Source organism: Procambarus clarkii, chromosome 80 (genome assembly GCF_040958095.1).
Source record: "Procambarus clarkii isolate CNS0578487 chromosome 80, FALCON_Pclarkii_2.0, whole genome shotgun sequence".
NCBI classification, from domain to species: domain Eukaryota; kingdom Metazoa; phylum Arthropoda; class Malacostraca; order Decapoda; family Cambaridae; genus Procambarus; species Procambarus clarkii.
Window position 1 is genome coordinate 15,340,611 of NC_091229.1, and position 13,079 is coordinate 15,353,689.

The following is a 13,079-nucleotide window of genomic DNA, read 5'->3' on the forward strand; positions in this document are numbered from 1 at the left end:
CAGGGACCCGGTCCGTCACACAAGGTTCCACCACCACCACCCACACAGCTTTCCTGCAGCCAAGACTCATTGTCACCTACCAGCACTTGTTACAACAGGGCCTCGCCGTCAAGGAGGTTCCCACGGTCATCCACGGCGTCACCCACACCCGTCATACACCCTCACCCGTCCTACACCCACACCCGTCATACTCCCACACCCGTCATACACCCACACCCGTCCTACACCCACACCCGTCATACACCCACACCCGTCATACTCCCACACCCGTCATACACCCACACCCGTCCTACACCCACACCCGTCATACACCCACACCCGTCATACACCCACACCCGTCATACTCCCACACCCGTCATACACCCACACCCGTCATACACCCACACCCGTCATGCACCCACACCCGTCATACACCCACACCCGTCATACACCCACATCAATCACGTACACAAGCTCCCGTCCACACCCAGCCTCGAACCCCGACCACCACCACCACGGTCTCTCCCGCCTGCCTCATGGTCAAGTCCCTACACAACCACACAAACTCTCATCACCACAACTTTAACAACCCACTAGACAACCACTCAACCACACCCAACCGTCTCCACTACCCGTGTGTCCACACCCCGGCCAGCCACAACATCCACACCAAATATAATGATGTCTGCCCAACCGGCCTAGCTACACCCTCCCACTAGCGTCACCCACAGTCAGTCCTCCGACGCTGTTGATGTTTTAGTCATTACAGACGGGCGGAGGAGATGTGGAGAGCAGCATTTTAATTTTAGCAAAGAATTCATAATATTGCTTTTATTGCGAGATACGCCAAGCATAGGACCGGGGAATTCCTCACAACTATGGCGGTGGAAACCTGTATATCATTTCCTCCCATAGTTGCCTAGTTAGGTCCCTCCACCCTTACAGTCTATGAGGGTGGATCTTTGACAAGCCGCCGGCTTCCTGTCTTCATGGAGGCCACTAGTGTTAGTGGCCTCCCTCAGGTAAATTCAGGTAAGTAGTTCTTACTATTTTTCAGCCTGCCCTTCCCTACAGGAAGAGGCAAGGGCGTCCCGTTTTCTATGCCGGCCACAGGTGGAGCTGGGGGGGGGGGTGGATGCGGTATTTTTACTCCAGTGCGTGTCGATGGTGTCTTGCGCGAGGGTCGGGGAGCACCCAGCTAGTGTTCACCATTCCTCTTTTATACCTCGGCCTCTGAACGTTTCCTAAAGCTACTAAATCGGTATAAATATGCCCTGATCGGTGAGGGACAAGGTGGTCTGCCGTCGTGTGGTAGGCTAGGAATTCCGTCACTGTTTACACAGCTGCAAATGTGAAATCTGAGATGGTCAAAGTGGAAGGGGTGCCTTTCCCGTCAGTGTGTCAGGCTCTGCAGTGACCTGTCACCCGGTGTCACTCAAGGGCTCTATATAGGCTGTCGGTAGTGTTGGGCTGGAGATTGATGGGGCCGTTACGGGGGCACTTGATGTATGATTCGACATTTTTCGCCTTTCCTGAGTGAATGTTTGAGAGGCTTGAGCGCCCCGGCTTGGCCTTTACGGTGGGTGGGTGGATCACTGCAGCATGCTGCCATTATCAACATCTCCATTGCGCTTAATTTTCTCTATTAATTTTTAAGAGGAATTATAATACGCTTATTCTCTGACACTAGGCGCACAGCGAGTGCTTAATTCTCAACAAATTTGTCAACACTGTTATATATAGGGGTTCATGGGTCACAGGAGCCGGATGTGTAATGTGATTAAAAGTTGTGAATTGTTGGAGGTATTTAGAGTAACTAGACTGCAGTAAAGCTGTTAAACGATCATTGAGACGAACCTAAAATGCTGTTATATTTCACCCGTTTGGTCTTGCAGTGGTGAGTCAAGTTCTATATTTCCCCTGGTCGGTCTGTATAGGAAACTTAAAACTGTAATTATTGTATGAAAATGCTTTTTGTGTATTCGTGTGGAAGCCTATAGTAATGTTGATCTTCAATGCAGTGAAAATAACAAATCGGGAAATACGAAGTTATATATACATTGTGGACTAGGCTTCAGGCCGTGAAGCAGGAGCAGCAAGTGATGCTAGACAAGAGTGGAGTCCTAAGTTAACTTCACCCAACAAGGTCATTTCTTCCACCTGACAGCCATCACTTCAAGGTATGTCCATCTTCCTCTCCTTCCTTGCTACTAATTTATCTCTCACCAATTTCCATGTCCATTTGTTTTTGTCCGCTAATAGGCTTCTGTGAATTGTAGTTGTGTATTTACCTGAATTTACTTGAAGGCTAGCAACACTGGGGGCCTCGACGAGGACAGGAAGCCGGCGGCTTGTCGTAGGTAAACACCCCCCCCCCCTATTTGCCTTGATGCCCTCAGCACGTGTGGTCTTCACCTTGGGCAGCTGCTCATTCATTAATTGTTGGGCAGGTGAAGCTGTCTTGGATCAAATTATTTCAAGGAAGTGAATCATTTGAAGGAAGTGAATCATGACGCTCTGAGAGCACTTCTCTTCATTCTTTTGTCAATATTTATTTCCTGAAATTTAAGATTATTTAGGTGCTAATTGTAATTTGATTTAGCATATATCTTTCTATATAGATTAATGGCCTATTCGCGTGATAACATTTCACGACAATCAAGCCTTTCTTATGGACGTTCATTTTGGACCCAAAATAAATATATTCCAAAATACTGAAGGATATCTAGAGCCCGCTTGAGCGTGGGGAAGGAAGCGACTGTTAGCGTGAAGTAGTAGCCTCAGGCACTCTCACGCTTGAGCGGGAATGGTTCGCGCTCACCTCGACTCTATGGTAATGAGAAATATAATTTATTTATATACGTACATACAAGAAAGTAAAATTTTTCTGTTATAAAATATGTTCCTGTTGGTATACATAGAAGTGGCTGTTGCTTAAAAAAAGATTTAATTCTAAGATAACCTGCTTTGTGTTGAGCGCGAAAGCTGTCGGACGTGTTCGAAGGTCAGGCTTCTTGCCTTTCAGGCGTGAAGCCTTGGTCGTGACTACCCTCTATAACATGATTTAAAAGGCGACCTGACGTCATTGTTTGCCTTTCTGGCTTCATCGGGTATACCTCTGGGAGCAGCGTGGGCGAGTAGCAGCTAAGACCTGAGGGAAATATGTAACCTTTAACGTCATCGCTGTTGGGAGAATCTTGAGAAACCATATTCTCACATCAATGCACAGTGCACAGACCTTCGTGCACAGCTGTTCTATAAACAAACCTAACCTAATTCAAGTAAAGCGATCGAATGTCATGTTTTGTATATATTATATATTATACAGTTAATATTAGGTGTGTGACGACACTGTGACGTCATAGTGTTCATTCCGGTACAGGTTTTGGATCCTGTTGGTGTGGGCGGCAAATTCATGGATTCGTAGAGGCAGTTCTTGAGGGGGCGGGGAAAGGTGTGGACAAGCTGGAGCAGACGCATTAAGGTGTATCAAGGTACAACTATTTCCTTAACACATATGAGGTTTACTAAACCTCTGTGGTTTAACAAGGTTTAATAAACCTCAGTGTCTTTGAAGACTATATCATTTGCTGAGTTTATTGTACTTCTCTCTATAATGAGTCATTAGTTAAGGCCTGTAGAAAAACCGGTGGTGGGAACTGAACAAAAGGTTAAAGAACTGCAGATAAAAATGCGAAGAAATCCTCCATTAGGCTATAAGGATCCTGCCTTATTGTAAACATTCCCTTCCCTTTGAGCAAGCTTTTCCATTTCCCACATTCGGGGACACGAGCCTCGTTGGTTTATGAGATTCCCTTTGGCCAACGATTCATCTTGCTAGGCTACAACCCACAATAGTTGCCTAACTAAAAAGTACCATTTACTGCTAGGTGAACAAAGGCATCAGGTGAATGGGATAGTTGCCCCCTCCCCTACCCACTATCGAACAGGTCCAGAACATGTCCCAGTCTTATGGATTGTACTTACCTAGTTGTGCTTGCGGGGGTTGAGCTTTGGCTCTTTGGTCCCGCCTCTCAACCGTCAATCAACTGGTAATCTATACTCAACAATTGTGAGTTATATTATTTGCATATATAATTAATTATGAAGATTTTCCTAAGACACATGATATATATTGTCAGTCGTGATACATATTGACACAATACATACGGACATATGATACATACTGGTAAGTGATACTTTTTGCATGATACATACTAACAGGTGATAAATACAGATTCATGATACATACGTATGCATGACACTGATAAGTGACACTTGATACACACTGACGTGACACATTCTTAAACGTGATCCATACTGATACGTGATAAATACTAAGAGATTATACATACTGACGTGATACATACACATGGTACATACTGACACATAATACATACACGTACGTCTGATACATACTGATACGTGACATATGACACACACACACACATTATACATGCTGACAGGTGATTTATAACCGACATGTGATACGTATTGATACATGTAACACATAAACTAACAGAAAGGTGTGAACACAGGCTGGTAGGTCATTCGTGTCCAGTTGTTCACTGTACCTAGATTGTACCTTAATGGGGATTTTTGGAGTTTTTCTACTCCCCAAGCCCGGCCCGGGGCCAGGCTTGACTTTTGAGAACTTGGTCTATCAGGCTGTTGCTTGGAGCTGCCCGCTGCTAACCACTGCCATCTAACCACTAACCACTGTAAACCACTAACTGCGTGTCAACAGCACAGCTCATGAGAGATTGAATGTTCTCTGGCCATTGGCAGTCGATATCTAACAAAAGATTTTAAATTAAATGAGAAATAAATGGATAATTCCTAGCAACTTTGAAACCACCTACAAAGGTCATATTATTTCTCACCTGTAGTCATAGTCATGTTTCAAAAGGAGCGCTCACTACTAGGCTGTTACAGCTAGCTTAGCGTTCAACACTAGGCTGTTGCCATTAGCCTAGCGTTCAACGCTAGGATGTTACCATTTGCCAAGCGTTCAACGTTAGGATGTTACCATTAACCTAGCGTTCAACGCTAGGATGTTACCAACGCTAGGATGTTACCATTAACCTAGCGTTCAACGCTAGGATGTTACCATTAACCTAGCGTTCAACGCTAGGATGTTACCATTAGCCTAGCATTCAACGCTAGGCTGTTACCATTAGCCTAGCGTTCACTACTAGACTGTCACCATTAGCCTAGCGTTCAACACTAGGCTATCACCACTAGCCTAGCGTTCAGCACTAGCCTACCAGTCTAGCGTTCAACGCTGGGCTAATCCCACTAGCTCATAAATTAAATACAAAAAAGATGAAGTATAAGTAAGCTAATATTGAACTGTGAAAAATGTTGTAATTTTGGAGTGGAGGAAAACAAGTTATCTGGCAGATAGCAGATGACGACGAGAACTTGGATATTCCCCGCCGGTCAAGTTGGCTGTGTCAGGTGTTTGGTGAGCCCGCAAGACCGGGTGTACTCACCTATTTGTACTCACCTATTTGTACTCACCTATTTGTGCTTGCGGGGGTTGAGCTTTGGCTCTTTGGTCCCGCCTCTCAACTGTCAATCAACTGGTGTACAGATTCCTGAGCCTACTGGGCTCTATCATATCTACATTTAAAACTGTGTATGGAGTCAGCCTCCACCACATCACTGCCTAATGCATTCCATCCGTTAACTACTCTGACACTGAAAAAGTTCCTTCTAACGTCTCTGTGGCTCATGTGGGTACTCAATTTCCACCTGTGTCCCCTTGTTCGCGTCTCACCAGTGTTGAATAGTTTATCCTTGTTTACCCGGTCGATTCCTCTGAGGATTTTGTAGGTTGTGATCATGTCTCCCCTTACTCTTCTGTCTTCCAGTGTCGTAAGGTGCATTTCCCGCAGCCTTTCCTCGTAACTCATGCCTCTTAGTTCTGGGACTAGTCTAGTGGCATACCTTTGGACTTTTTCCAGCTTCGTCTTGTGCTTGACAAGGTACGGGCTCCATGCTGGGGCCGCATACTCCAGGATTGGTCTTACATATGTGGTGTACAAGATTCTGAATGATTCCTTACACAGGTTCCTGAACGCTGTTCTGATGTTAGCCAGCCTCGCATATGCCGCAGACGTTATTCTTTTTATGTGGGCTTCAGGAGACAGGTTTGGTGTGATATCAACTCCTAGATCTTTCTCTCTGTTCGTTTCATTAAGTACTTCATCTCCTATTCTGTATCCCGTGTTTGGCCTCCTATTTCCACCACCTAGTTTCATTACTTTGCATTTACTCGGGTTGAACTTCAACAGCCATTTGTTGGACCATTCACTCAGTCTGTCTAGGTCATCTTGTAGCCTCCTACTATCGTCCTCAGTTTCAATCCTCCTCATAATTTTTGCATCATCGGCAAACATTGAGAGAAACGATTCTATACCCTCTGGAAGATCATTTACATATATCAGAAACAGTATAGGTCCAAGGACTGACCCCTGCGGTACTCCGCTCGTAACGTCTCGCCAATCTGAGACCTCACCCCTCACACTGACTCGTTGTCTCCTGTTACTTAGGTACTCCTGTATCCAACGGAGTACCTTCCCTTTCACTCCAGCCTGCATCTCCAGTTTTTTCACTAGCCTCTTGTGTGGCACTGTGTCAAAGGCTTTCTGACAATCCAAAAATATGCAGTCTGCCCACCCTTCTCTTTCTTGCCTTATTTTTGTTGCCTGGTCGTAGAATTCAAGTAACCCTGTGAGGCAGGACCTGCCATCCCTGAATCCATGTTGATGCTGTGTTACAAAGTTCTTTCGCTCCAGGTGCTCCACTAGCTTTCTTCGCACAATCTTCTCCATCATCTTGCATGGTATGCAGGTTAGGGACACTGGTCTGTAATTCAGTGCCTCCTGTCTATCCCCTTTCTTGTATATCGGGACTACGTTAGCTGCTTTCCAAATTTCTGGCAGTTCCCCTGTTGCCAGCGATTTGTTATACACCATGGAGAGCGGGAGGCACAGTTCTTCTGCTCCTTCCTTTAGTATCCAAGGGGAGATTCCATCTGGGCCTATAGCCTTTGTCACATCCAATTCTAGTAAACACTTCCTTACTTCCCCGCTGGTAATCTCAAACTCTTCCAGTGGTTCCTGGTTAGCTATTCCCTCTCTTATCTCTGGGATTTCTCCTTGCTCTAAGGTGAAGACCTCTTGGAATTTCTTATTCAGTTCCTCACACACTTCCTTGTCGTTTGTAGTGAATCCTTCTGCCCCTAACCTTAATTTCATAACCTGTTCCTTTACTGTTGTTTTTCTCCTGATGTGGCTATGCAGCAATTTAGGCTGAGTCTTTGCCTTGCTTGCGATGTCATTTTCGTATTGTCTTTCTGCCTCTCTTCTCATCCTAACATATTCATTCCTGGCATTCTGGTATCTTTCTCTGCTCTCCAGTGTCCTGTTATTCCTATAGTTTCTCCATGCCCTTTTACTTTGCTGCTTAGCTAGCCTACATCTCTGATTAAACCATGGGTTTCTCATCTTCATTTCACTGTTTTCCTTTTGCACTGGGACAAACTTGTTTGCTGCATCCCTGCATTTTTGCGTGATGTATTCCATCATATCTTGGGCCGTCTTTTCCCTGAGCTCTGTTTCCCATGCTATATCTGCTAGGCATTTTCTTATCTCCTCATAGTTTCCCTTTCGGTATGCTAACCTTTTGGTTTCGGTATCCCTTCTCGAGTTCAATAACCCTTCTTCAATCAGGTACTCAAACACCAATACACTGTGGTCGCTCATTCCTACTGGGTCCTCAAAACTGATTTCTCTTATGTCAGAGTCGTTCAGGGTGAAAACCAGGTCGAGTCTCGCTGGTTCGTCATTTCCTCTCATCCTTGTGGGTTCACTGACATGCTGGGTTAAGAAGTTTCTAGTCGCCACCTCCAGTAGTTTGGCTCTCCACGTATCCTCGCCTCCATGCGGTTCCTTGTTCTCCCAATCAATCCTGCCGTGATTGAAGTCCCCCATGATGAGCAGGTGGGATCTATTTCTACAGGCAGAAGAGGCTGCCCTCTCAATTATAGTGTTAACTGCCATGTTGTTGCTTTCGTACTCTTGACTGGGTCTTCTGTCATTTGGTGGAGGATTATATATTACTGCTACTACTATCCTTGGTCCTCCCATTGTCATGGTGCCTGCTATGTAGTCTCTGAAACCCTCACAGCCCGGGATAGCCATCTCCTTAAAACTCCATTCCTTTCTCATGAGTAGGGCCACTCCTCCTCCTCCCCTACCTTCCTTATTATTTCCTTATTATTGTGTACTCCTGGGGAAACACGGCATTCGTTATGATTCCAGAGAGTTTTGTTTCAGTGAGTCCAATTACATCTGGGTTCACTTCTTGTGCTCTTTCCCTTAGTTCACTTGCCTTGCTTGTGATCCCATCTATGTTCGAGTACATGGCCCTGAAACTAACTCTCTTCTGCTTCTCCTCTGGGGAGGACCTGTGGGGTCTGGGGTGAGCGGGAGCTGGGAGGATCTGGTATGGGGAGACTGGTGGAGGAGGAAGGGCTTGGGGGGGTAGGGGGGAGGGGGAGGGTAGGGGGAGTGGGTGAGGGGGGGAGGGGGAGGGTAGGGGGAGTGGGTGAGGGGGGGAGGGTTGGGGGGGTGGGTGAGAGGGGGAGGGTTGAGGGGGGTGGGGGATGGGGGAGAAAGGGGGGTTTGGGGGGGCAATAAAGTGGGGAGGGCTTGGGGGGCGTGTGTGTGTGTACACGCGCGTGTGTGCGTGTGCGTGTGCGTGCGTGTGTGTGTGTGTGTGTGTGTGTGTGTGTGTGTGTGTGTGTGTGTGTGTGTGTGTGTGCGTGCGTGCGTGCGTGTGTGTGTGTGTGTGTGTGTGTGTGTGTGTGTGTGTGTGTGTGTGTGTGTGTGTGTGTGTGCGCGCGTGCGTGCGTGCGTGCGTGCGTGTGTGTGTGTGTGTGTGTGTACTCACCTAGTTGTGTTTGCGGGGGTTGAGCTTCGGCTCTTTGGTCCCACCTGTCAAACTGTCAAACAGTCATGTGTGTTGGTGGCGGGTTGTACTCACCTAATTGTGCTTGCGGGGGTTGAGCTCTGGCTCTTTGGTCCCGCCATAACACAAAGCTGTGTTCCTTTGTGCGTGTGGGAGAGCGAGTGTAAGCTCCCCCACTTATGATAGGGTAAGCTCACACTATGGGTAGAGTGGGTGGTGGTGGGTGAGGGGTTGTTAGCAGGTTGTGATGGATATAGTGTGAGGGCTTTGATGGTTTTAGTGGGGTTGAGTGATGTGGGAGTGGTTGGAAAAGCTAGCAGTGGTGGCGTTGGTTGGTTGGCTGGTCGCTGTGGCTGGTTGGCTGCTCGTGGTGGTTGGGAGAATGGTGGGGGTTGTAGTTATGGGTAGTGGTTGAGGTAGATGAGTGATGGTGATTGTGGTGGTGGGTGGAGTAGGCAGTGGTGGTGGGTGGAGTAGGCGGCGGTGGTGCGAGGAAGAATTTCTGATATCACCCGGAAGTTGAGTAAGCTAAATAGCCTATACACAAGGAATGTCAGACTGATGAACTTATGAACTTTATCACACACACACACACACACACACACACACACACACACACACACACACACACACACACACACACACACACACACACACACACACACACACGCACTTTGCGGGGACCAAAGAGCCAAAGCTCAATCTCCGCAAGCACAAATAAGTGAGTACACATTAATGGGCCTCGTGGCTAAGTAGACAGCGCTCTGAGGTCGAAGTCCTAAGGGCCCGGATTCGATTCCCGGCCGGGGCAGATGTAACCCCTGCCACCATTGTGACCCCTACCTCATCCCACTGTAAACCTCTAGACTTACCCACTGCAGTGGGTAAATCTCAAATATATTTAGATAAAGATATTTAGATAAAGATATTTAGATAAAGATATTTAGCTCTTAAATATATTTAAAGACATATATTTAAGAGCTTCATGATGCTCTTAAATGTATTTCTTTAAAGAGTCAAAACAACATTTACAGTTGAGTGTAAACTGATACTACTAATCCCATACAGAACTAATGGTTATCTTGAGAGGATTTCGGGGCTTTAGTGTCCCCGCGGCCCGGTCCTCGACCAGGCCTCCACCCACAGGAAGCAGCCCGTGACAGCTGACACCCAGGTACCTATTTACTGCTAGGTAACAGGGGCATTCAGGGTGAAAGAAACTTTGCCCATTTGTTTCTGCCTCGTGCGGGAATCGAACCCGCGCCACAGAATTACGAGTCCTGCGCGCTATCCACCAGGCTACGAGGCCCCTCGTAGCCTGGTGGCCTGGTGGCCCCTCGTAGCCTGGTGGCCTGGGCCCTGGTGGCCTGGGCCCTGGTGGCCCCTCGTAGCCTGGTGGCCTGGGCCCTGGTGGCCTGGTGGCCCCTCGTAGCCATTGACCAGACCTTCTTTTTGTTACATACCCCCCAGGAAGCAGCCCGTAGCAGCTGTCTTAACTCCCAGGTACCTACTTACTGCTAGGTGAACAGGTGCATCAGGGTGAAAGAAACTATGCCCATTTGTTTCTGCCTCGTGCGGGAATCGAACCCGCGCCACAGAATTACGAGTCCTGCGCGCTATCCACCACGCTACGAGGCCCCTGGCAGATTCCTAAGTCACCTACACTGGCAGATTCCTAAGACACCTACACTGGCAGATTCCTAAGTCACCTACACTGGCAGATTCCTAAGTCACTTACACTGGCAGATTCCTAAGACACCTTCACTGGCAGATTCCTAAGACACCTTCACTGGCAGATTCCTAAGACACCTACACTGGCAGATTCCTAAGTCACCTACACTGGCAGATTCCTAAGTCCCTATCCTACACTGGTAGATTCCCAAGTCACCTACACTGGTAGATTCCTAAGTCCCTATCCTACACTGGCAAAATGGTAAGTAATTTATAGCTGGAAAATGCGTGAGAGATATCACACATTACCTTTACACATATAAATCCCAATAGCGTGATGCATCAAGTGAACAAATCCACAAGGGCCGTGACGCAGACATGACGCCCTTGTGGATTTGTAAACATCACCTTTGACCACCGTCTCACAGCTGGCTCTGATGACCCCAAGCCCATGGTTCGTCCCAGGGTACTCTGAAGCCTATACCCTCCCACGCTGGGTACATGTACACCCCCCAATAAACTGCCCTAGCTCATATCAGCTGGTGGGTTTAAGTTTGGCTAGAAACATGGGGAAGGCTCGTAGGGTGGCCTGGTCAACCACGTGCCTCACACTCAGCCTTAGTAAGGTTCTTTGTTCAAGAGTTCTATAGTATCAAGAGTTCAAGAGTATTTAAGTTCTTTAATAAGACGTGTCGTGGACTGATCTTCTAACTAAAAAATTCCTTGGGGTTGGCCGAGTCTGGTCAATGGAAAGTTTCCATTAAGATGTTTGTAATAAAAAATAAACTCGTCAGTACTGCAGGGACTCAGCATGTGGTCAGAGGTCGCCTGAATAGAGTAGGGAAATTCTGTCTAAGATGCTGTATTATCTCAAGTAGAAGGTAGATGATCTTCCGTGAACACGTTTGGGTTGTATGTTTCATCCATTAGTTACCAGATCAGTCAGAGATAAGTCTTGTCAAACAACTTGAATGAAAAAATTGCCGAGTGTGAGGGACGTGGTTGAGTAGACCACCCTACGTGCTCAAATTACAAGATCACTCTTGTAGTTTTGAACAATCTACCCAAGTTCCTAATGACTGTCGGGTGAACAGAGGCAATGGGTGTAAGGAGACTTGCCCATACGTCTCGTCCTGCCTGGGATAGACATATGGGCGAAGTGTGAGTGTGAGTGAGTGAGAGTGAGAGAGTGTGTGTGTGTGTGTGTGTGTGTGTGTGTGTGTGTGTGTGTGTGTAAGAGAGTGTGTGTGTGTGTGTGTGTGTGTGTGTGTGTGTGTGTGTGTGTGTGTGTGTGTGTGTGTGTGTGTGTGTGTGTGTGTGTGTGTATGTGTGAGATCGTGTCTGTGTGCGCGCTTCGCATGAAGTCATGGAGTCAGTCTTACCATTGAGGAACTTAACGGACGCAGGCTTGAAGAGTACTTGAAGAGTGTCTTTGGTACACAATGTGCAGGGGAAGGTTTGTGGGAGGTGTGAGCCTGTGTCAACAGCTAATATGCCTCGGCCAGTACACTCACCTTCCATGTGAGCTTGTCTCTTTCTCGCTCTCTCACGCTCACTCTTACTCACACTCTCTCGCTCACTCTTACTCTCACACTCCCACTTACTATCACACTCTCTCGTCCACTTACTCTCTCACTCTCGCTGTCAAAGATCCCGTCATCTCTACACGCAACCAGACCATCAACAGAGATATCCTGACCAACAACACCAAAATAACCGACAGATACATCCACACTTCTTGATTCACAGCAACTCTGATGTGAATGAAGTTGCCATTTTCCCTCGCTGACCCAGTCCACACTGTATTTGTACCGTAAGTGTATTTGCAGTGAGGCATTTATAGTTGTCTCTGCCCAGTGTCCAGCAGAAAGAGAGCCTCGTTTTCTAAAGTTCTATAATTCTGCTGTCCCTGCGGGTGGATCGGATGGAATCTCACTTCGCTCATGGAGGAATGGCAGAAAAATGGCCTGGGATGATACTTGTCTACCAACTTTAATTTTCCTATAGACGCTTGAGGTTCTTGAGGAGAAAGTGCAAGGAACTGTCAAGGAGAACTTTCAAGAACTCAAAGATCTGGGTTCAAGGCTCATCGTAACAATAAGAGACTCTAGAGTAGCAAGGATTTCCTTTACCAGCGTCTCTGCGTGGCAATTTAGAGAGGAAATATTAACTCCGTCCTCACCTCGCACTGGACGAGTTTGAAGTAATCTACAGCTTCTATAAAACAATCTGTCGTTGTTTATGTTCCTATTTTGTAACTAAGCAGTTTTGTAACTATGTAACTTTGTTTTTAATGAAGTATGTGCTACTAATAAAAAGGGCTGGCATAGCATATGCAAACACACACGCCCGAATTCAAAGACAAATGACAAGATTTTTACTGAATACTCTTGGTTTCCCTTATCCAAGGATGTGGGTCCTTACCAGTGCACCAGAGGGGGGTACCCCTT

The 13,079-nt window shown here is 46.9% G+C and overlaps 1 protein-coding gene and 1 non-coding gene across 31 annotated transcripts in view; one reads left to right on the top strand and one right to left on the bottom strand.

The window, feature by feature from the left end:
• Window positions 1-1,130: 1,130 nt before the first annotated feature.
• The window catches only part of LOC123746409 (myoferlin), a 234,415-nt gene continuing 222,466 nt past the window's right edge, over window positions 1,131-13,079 (top strand). For 7 of the 30 annotated variants that reach the window (XM_045727937.2, XM_069314781.1, XM_069314789.1 and 4 more), the window contains exons 1-2: window positions 1,131-1,260; window positions 2,001-2,159. The gene's annotated coding sequence lies outside the window, so the exon portion shown is untranslated. Of the gene's footprint in view, window positions 1,877-2,000; window positions 2,160-3,452; window positions 3,474-13,079 lie in introns of those variants that run through there. The other 23 variants (XM_045727939.2, XM_069314783.1, XM_069314788.1 and 20 more) reach the window with 9 other exon arrangements.
• On the bottom strand, window positions 10,525-10,595 carry TRNAT-CGU (transfer RNA threonine (anticodon CGU)). The gene has a single exon. It is a non-coding gene; the product is annotated as a tRNA-Thr (tRNA).